The sequence below is a fragment of the Lathyrus oleraceus genome, chromosome 1, assembly GCF_024323335.1.
Source record: "Lathyrus oleraceus cultivar Zhongwan6 chromosome 1, CAAS_Psat_ZW6_1.0, whole genome shotgun sequence".
Lineage (NCBI taxonomy): Eukaryota > Viridiplantae > Streptophyta > Magnoliopsida > Fabales > Fabaceae > Lathyrus > Lathyrus oleraceus.
This window is the reverse complement of record NC_066579.1, coordinates 375,287,702-375,296,250: the sequence shown is the minus strand read 5'-3', so window position 1 is coordinate 375,296,250 and position 8,549 is coordinate 375,287,702. Positions and strand designations below refer to the sequence as shown.

Here is an 8,549-nt window from a genome sequence, read left to right as displayed (position 1 = left end):
TGCACCCCACGGTGACACACTCGGACGAATAAATTTCTTATCCAACAGATCTTCCAACTGACTCTTCAATTCAGCTAGCTCAACAGCAGACATACGATAAGGAGCCATCGATATCGGTCTAGTACCAGGTACCAAATCAATTGAGAACTCAACTTCACGCTCTGGCGGCAATTCATTCACCTCTTCCGGAAACACATCAGGAAAGTCACACACCACAGCTAGATCGCCAATCACCAGTTTATCTTTAGCCTCCAAAGTCGCTAACAGCATAAACAACTCTGCCCCATCTGCTACTTCCTCATTCACCTGCCTCGCTGAAAGGAACAAACTCTTTCCTTCCTCAATCTCAGGGAATATCACAGTCTTATCAAAACAGTTGATATAGACTCGGTTAAACACCAACCAGTTCATACCCAAGATAACATCAATCTGCACTAACGGAAGACACACAAGGTCTATCCCAAAATTCCTACCAAAAATACTCAAAGGGCAACTTAAACAAACTGAAGTAGTAGTCACTGAACCCTTCGCAGGAGTATCAATCACCATACTTCCCAACATCTCAGATATCTCTAACTTAAGCCTCACAGCACAATCCACAGATATAAAAGAATGAGTCGCACCTGTGTCAATAATAGCTACAAGAGGAAAGCCATTAATATAACACGTACCTCGAATCAAACGATCATCTGCAGAAGTCTCAGAACCCGATAAAGCAAAAACCTTGCCTCCTGACTGATTCTCTTTCTTCAGCTTAGGACATTGTGGACTGATATGACCCAACTCTCCACAGTTGAAACAAGTCACAGTCTTCAACCGGCAATCTGCAGCCAAATGACCACCTTTTCCACATTTGAAACACTTCTTCTCATTACTGGTACACTCATGGATACGATGTCCAGCTTGACCACATCTGTAACACTTGGCAGGAGCACTAGAGTCTCCCCCACTAGGCCTCTTCATCCCACTCTGCCTCTGAAAACCTTTGCCAGCTGCATACGGTTTTCCACGATCAATCTGATTCTTGCCTTTCCTATCAACTCTCTGCTGATAGCTCTCAGCTCTGGTCTTGGAATCCTGTTCAAAAATCCTGCAACAGTCAACCAAATCAGAAAACACTCTAATCCTTTGATACCCAATAGCCTGCTTGATCTCGGGACGCAACCCGTTCTGAAACTTCACACACTTGGAAAATTCCCCAGCAGCCTCAGCATAGGGAGTATAATACTTCGACAGCTCTGTGAACTTAGCAGCATACTCCGTAACAGACCTGTTACCCTGCTTCAATTCCAAGAACTCTATCTCCTTCTTTCCTCTGACATCCTCGGGAAAATACTTCCTCAGAAATCTCTCTCTGAACACAGCCCAAGAAATCTCAGCATCTCCAGTAGTTTCCAACTCAGTGCGGGTAGCAACCCACCAATCATCAGCTTCTTCTGACAGCATATGTGTACCGAACCTGACCTTCTGGTTATCAGCACACTCAGTTACTCTGAAGATCCTCTCGATCTCCTTCAACCACTTCTGAGCGCCATCTGGATCGTATGCTCCCTTGAACATTGGAGGATTGTTCTTCTGGAACTCACTCAGTTGACGAGCAGCTCCCATTCCCATAACATTTGGATTCCCTCCAAGTACTCCAGCTAGCATACCCAGAGCCTCAGCAATCGCAGCATCATCTCTACCTCTTCCAGCCATCTCTATTCTGAAAACCCAAACAAGCTAAACAATAAGTACTGATAGGGTTACACAACACCTATCCCGTACAGGGGAAACAGAATAACTACGACTCGACACGACCGACTATGCTCTGATACCACTAATGTAACACCCTTCTAAATACCCCAAATTATTATACTTAAAATAACAATATTTTCATCAGAGTAATTATGCCCTGAAGGGTGTCACACAATCATTTCATAAAAATCATTAAAATCTCCTGTCATGCTCATTTATTTAAATCAAAATAAGGTCTTTTGCATAATTCGCAGCGGAATCAATTCAACATCAATGTAAAACATGTAACACTATACATGTAAATCAATCAACAAACAATATCAAATTAATTAAAACATTCCCTCCCGATGTTACATCTATCAGAGCATGACCCGTAAGAACTACTCTAGACTCCAAGCAATTGCTTCTACTCAACTCATTTCTCGTTACCTGAAAAATAGGTGTAAGGGTGAGTTCCTCAATCAATATAATAAGCATTATAGAACAATATGTAATGCCAAGTAATTAACACATTAATTCACCCTAATCAGACTACGCATTCAGCAACAGCAATATTCGTTCAAATATCATACTCAACAGTAGATTCTCAACCATATTCAACATCAATAACACAACACACAATACACATGTAATACTGGAATACATCCATTCATATTATATGCCATACATTCATTATGCAATGAGACTCTATGCATGCGGTACCGACTACTTGTGAACATATAGTTCAACCTCACCGTCCAAATCCAGGCACGGCTACCAAGCTCACTAGTCCCACTCATTTGAGACATAGTGACTCACTCACTAATTCCTCACCATGGGAATTAGCTACCACCCCAAATGGGCCATGAAATGCACGCTAATCACCTAGCATGCAAACATCAACAACAACAATCAAAATGATTTACTCACTAATTCCTCACCATGGGAATTAGCTACCACCCCAAATGGGCCACAACATGCATGCTAATCATCTAGCAATGCAACATCAACAACAATCAAGAATAGACACATGCTCACACTCTAAGCCATAATACAGTCTATTCACAAACGTATACATTCACATCATCATGTATACCATCACACATTATCAACATAATTAATCACAAAAGCACATCATATCATGCCACATAATCAACCACAGTATTAGCCCGCTCTACTAATACCTATACCACTCAAAACAACGGGAAATGATCCCTACAACATCATATCTCAGCTAAGTACATCACTCAGCCTAAACAACCAAAAACTGCACAACAACAGTTCAGGAAAATCCCAACTCTGCCCATACGCGTACTGTCCATGCCATACGCGTATTGCCCAAACCTGGCCAACTCCATACGCGTAATGCCTACTCTCTTACGCGTATTGCGCATTTCCTCGCCCAACTCATACGCGTACCACCTATCCCATACGCGTACGCTACGCGTAACAACTTCCCATTACGCGTACCAACAGAGACCAATTCACGTTCAAAATGCCATCTTTTCCACCCATACGCGTAAGGCTTCCCCCCATACGCGTACCAACATCTCATACGCGTATTGCCTAGGGCCATACGCGTATGACCAGAGACCAAAGCTCTCAGATCTGCAATGGCTTTCTCTGCTACGAGACCTATCCAATTCAACCTTCTACAGTCCAAATTTCACACACAATTCATTCATATCATCTAACACGAATCATACACTTTCGATTTCACAAATTTCTAACCTTTCTACCTCTAATTCCTACGAATTTCGTCAATTATAATCCAAATTTTCGTTCATCTCAAAAGTTCACAAATTCAACATATATCATCCAATCAGAGGTAAAACAATGGTCTATTACTACCCAGTACATATCATCCCATAATACCCGTTAATCGATGATAAACCCCCCTTACCTGAGTAATCCGGCAAATTCCGCAGCTTCAAGCTCCTCCTCTTCTCTTGCTCTGCCTTTTGCCCTTTCTGCCTCTTTTCCCTTTTCACGTGAAAACCTTTTTCCAAAAATTGGGACTTTTTATTATTCCAACTTATATACTCCAATAATATTATTCCACTAAATAATTATCCCAATAATTATTATTCCAAAATAATAATAATAATAATTCAATTATTTAATTAAATCATAATTCAATTATTTAATTAAATCAATAAATATATTATTAACTTAATTTAAATAATTATTATATTATTATCGGGGTGTTACACCACTCATGAGTATTGAACCCACCCCACTCAAGAATAAGATACTACCCTTCTCCACCAGACCACTCATCATCAGTTGTCATCTAGATAACAGCTTAAACATATAAACCAGACTAGATTGGAATAAAAAAACAAAAAAAGGAACATAAAATAACAAAAATGAAGGTCTGTTGGTTTCTTTTTTAATGGGGGTAAGTTAAAAATATGAAAATAATTATTAACTAAACCTAAGAATTCTAAAACCTTTAATATTTCTGAGAACCTATTTTATTTAAAAATGAAATAAAATAAATAAAAAAAAATAAAAAGGAAATGATTTGGGGGAGGGCACGAAATCCAGGTTTCGTTTGTCTTCCTCGCGAAGACAGAGTTCTTTCTCTCTCAAACTCTCATCGCGTCTCTCCTTCACGTCCGCTCACTCAAAATCACTCGTCCCCAACCTTTACTCTCTCCGTCCCTCAATCGTTCCTCACCTCGGTCATCGTTTTCAACGAACTCGCCTTCCTCAATCTCTCTCACTTCTCACAACCTCAAACCCAAAGACGCGACAGTAAAGAGATTCAGAGGGAAAACAAAGTGGTGCTCACCTTTGGATGTGATTCGGCGGTGGCAGCTAGCTTGCAATGAGCTCTCTTTGTTAGGTTTCAAAGTTCCCCGCCGTTTTTTGCAAAAAGGTTCGTCCCCTTTATCGTATTAGGTTTTCTTTTGGTGGTCGCCTCCTCCTCTTTCTGTTGCTTGCCTCTCACCTTCTTTCTCTCACCAACTCCCTTCCCCTTTTATGTTCACAGATTAGGGTTTGAAAAGGTATCTTTGATGTCCAAAAGAAGCGTTCCTGCAGAATTCCTTTTTTGATGCTCAGAATTTGGTCCATCTCGTTTGATACTTGGATCTGGAACAGGTAACCTGAGCATGTGCCTTCCTCTTTGTTTTTGTCTCTATGCCAAATTGGGATATTTCTGAAATTTAACTGCCTTGCTGATTAATCGTACATTTTTTACTGCAGTGAATTTCTTGTAACAGGGAGGTTGTGGATGCTGCATTTGGCCTTGCGTTGGTTCTACAATGTTGCTGCAGTAACCTTTGCTCATGTTCTTGTTTCGAAGTAGGTCTTCAACCTTGCTATACAACATTGATAGGCATCACAACATATCCCAAATCCAATTCTACAGCTCTCATCAACTTCTCATTAGTTAGTACAGATTCAAATCTACCTAAAATGGTTCACATTTACATCCGAGACAGAAGGCGAAAAGCGCAAATGAAGTACACAAGTTGTTGGCATTGCTTTCCCGTATTGCTGCTAAGAATGAGCTTGAGCATGCTCAGATTTGTGACTGTACTCGTAATCAAGATGAACAAAAACACGCTCGATCTCAGGCAAGAGTTCGAGCTTCTCTTGCAATGATTCACCAATATCGTGAGCCTCTTGCAAAGGCCTGCCTGCTGGTAAGACGATATCAACCTCCACAAAGTAGTGAGACCCAAATGTGTAAGCCCGGACAGTGTCGATGTGCCTTACAGCCTTGTGGTGGTTCCAGCAAAGGTATGTAAGTTTCTGAAGATACTCTGGTGCAGCTGATCTTCCAACCAAGGAATTCACATTTTCCAACACTGTCATTGACCATGAGCGAATTATGTATAAAGCCCGAATGATAGCACCGACCGGATCCATCCAATCATCAAAATAATTGGCCAAAAGTGCAGCAATGAGACTGATCAAATTAGTGATCACATCAAAAAGTGATCTTGAGCATGAGCCTTAACAATCTCATTAGTGAAAGAGCGACAATAAATCATCAGCATGAATTTCACCAAAGTCAACTGAGAGCATGATACCCATAACCCAGCACTCCTGATCCCTGGTCAAGTGGAAGTTATTATCAGTGTGTATTAATGTGCGGACGGACTCCAAAATTATTTGCAGTCCTAGTGTTGCCATGACAGAGGCAAAAACAAGAATTCCCAATGGTTGCATCCGCTTCTTTCCAATAGGGTACTGATCAAATTTGCTTTACTCATCACCAAGTTCTGTCATATGCTCTTCAAGGTACAGTTGGGAGTCTACTGGAGAATCGTTGTGGTATCCATCACGGTATGATAACCGTTGTCCATGGTGCTTCGGAGGGCGTAACTTAAAGAATGGTGGTTTAGAGGTTGTTTCGAAGTTGTCAACTCTGAGGTACGAACTTGTTAAGATGGTTCATCTGCAATTATTGTCTCTGTGCTTGGTGAAATTGCGTGGCTGTTGAACTCGAGAGGCAGCAATATCCCACATTCACCTATTATGTACTTCAAAGACCAAACTGTTTTGCCGTAAGAGCGGGGTTCATACTGGTCATGGCTATGGTGGACAGTCACCTGCTCTTTGTAGGCGTGAGCTTTCTATTCAATCGTTACAACCTCCTTCGAATGACAGCCTTGCTGTTATTTGCCATGCTTTAGCGTGTCGCTGGTATACAACTCGGTTCAACGGTGCGATTTTGGTACGGCTCAAGCACAACTTCGGTACGATTTAGAGTTTGTTTTGTGTTTTAAATTGAAGTCAGCTTGTGAACATTGTGCCTGCTGCTAACTTTGTTGTTTGTTGCAGGTTCTATTTGTTTTGTTGTGTTGGAGAGCAGTTGTCACGAGTTTGTTACGAAGCAACTGATGTTTAAGAGTTGCGAGGCTTTTCGTATGCATCAGAGATTGCGGTATGACTCCATTTGTGGGAGGATTCCAATAAGGCCACACAATAACGTCAAAAATCCCAAAAGAAGTAAATCATAATGGTAAGAAGATGGTTTTCGCAAATTGAACTCTTTCTGTTGAGAAAGCTGAGATGCGACACTATGATCGAAGTAATAAAGTACGGCGATCATAGGTGCTGGTATAAATGCTCCGATTATGAAAACAACAGGAACTTGAACCATATCCTTAACAACCGTCCAATTGTCATAGGCACCGGGCGACCACGGATTCGGGCTAAAGAGGCGTCTCGGAATACCATTTGGAACACTTGCAGTTGGCATGTAGGACACACCTGTCCAAACTAGGACCATAAGCGGCACACCGTAGTCGGCTATAAGACTACGAAGCCAACCACTGCCAAAGCGCCATGATCTCGCTTTTCTGCTTTTTAATGCGGTGAGGAGAAGGCCAAATGAAAGGACCAAAGCAAACATCCCATTAGCAAACCTCCACGACGGTAAAAACTCAACCGATTTCGTATCTTCTCTCTTTGGTATGCGGAACTCATCCACAAGTCCTTTGATAGCTTGATTTAAGAAGCTTATGAAGAATTCTCTGTCGTGTAAGCTCTTTTTCTCTTTGTTAGGCTTTGCTTTTGTGGCAACAAGTACTTTAACTGAGTCTTGACCATCCACCTCCTTTGTGTAACCATCCTGACATCACCCTGTGCCAATCTTGACAAAGCAAAATGGATCTGTTAGTTCTTGTTGAATGTGACCGTTATGGACAGAACCTTTCTTGAGATTGAATTTAGGAACTTCGAGGCCATCAAATAATGGATTGGATCCATCTGATATACCATAAGGTTTGTTTGAAGTAATTACAGTTATATTCATATACTTCATTTTAGCAAATTCATTTTCTCCTTTGTTTCTATTAGAGTTCCTCATGATTGAAGCTGCTACACCAACTGTGAAAGAATCCCACATAAAATATCTCGTATAAAAATTACTGTCAAACCAAGTATCGCGTGTCATTTTCAAGGACTTGAGACTGTATTGTGCTTCGTACGTGTCTTGACTCTTTTCAAATTCGTCGAAGAATTGTTCATTGGTGGGGATTGTGTTTTGGTGTATCACGATTTTCCATTGATTATGATGTAGCAGTGTTAACTGATGCAAATTGTTGGCAATGCTGCAGGATCGGTGCCGACTACAACGCTCAATTGCGTACTGGTTTGAGGTAGCTCCCGTCATAACAAATGGTAAGCTTCCGAAAGCGGTTTCGGTTTTGATCACTGCTCTGGTTTGATGCCTATTCCATCATGGGCGAATTCCATCGGTAAACCGGCAAATTAATGCATTTCCTTAAACTCGTTTTGTTCCCGCAGGTTCGGCGATTCCCTGCAGAGTAGCTCTTGGTCATGAGTTGGCATTTTATGCAGAGTTCACACATGTTGGATTATTTAACCAAGGAGCAATAACTAGCAATGGTATTATTGGACATCATGGAACTTGCATAGGCGGTACCTGCAAGTCTGATACAGGGATACATGGTGATTTTAACTTGAACAAATTTGAGGATGGTGTTCTGTCATCTGCTGCAGTAGGAAGTGTTTGATATGGTTGGTCGCATCATCGCTTCTGGATGGAATCAGTACAGAGAGATCTGTGGTAGCTAGCTGTGGAAACTGATAGTTGATATCCTTAGCAAGTTTGAGTCTATTGGCCCAAGATTCAGCGGTTGGACTACCTATCACACTGCAAATCCTCCGACTTGAAAGTGACGGACATAAGACCATTCATTAGATGCTGCAAAACCTTGTGCTCATCTTCAGAAGAGAATAAAGCAGGATGCAATTTGTTTTCTGCAGCCAACACAACCTTTAGTTCTGTATCTCGACTTTCAATTGTTAATGAACCTGTGTGTTGTTTTTTCAATCTTGGAGATAGA

The 8,549-nt window shown here is 41.2% G+C and overlaps 1 long non-coding RNA gene and 1 pseudogene across 1 annotated transcript; both read right to left on the bottom strand.

Moving 5' to 3' along the window:
* Positions 1-1,942: 1,942 nt before the first annotated feature.
* On the bottom strand, positions 1,943-4,815 carry LOC127137630 (uncharacterized). Its single transcript, XR_007808716.1, has 3 exons — positions 4,514-4,815; positions 3,620-3,715; positions 1,943-2,166 (listed from the first exon to the last, which is right to left on the bottom strand). It is a non-coding gene; the product is annotated as an uncharacterized LOC127137630 (long non-coding RNA).
* Positions 4,816-4,931: 116 nt separating this feature from the next.
* Positions 4,932-6,428, bottom strand: LOC127137597 (metal tolerance protein 11-like; annotated as a pseudogene).
* Between the last annotated feature and the right edge of the window lie 2,121 nt (positions 6,429-8,549).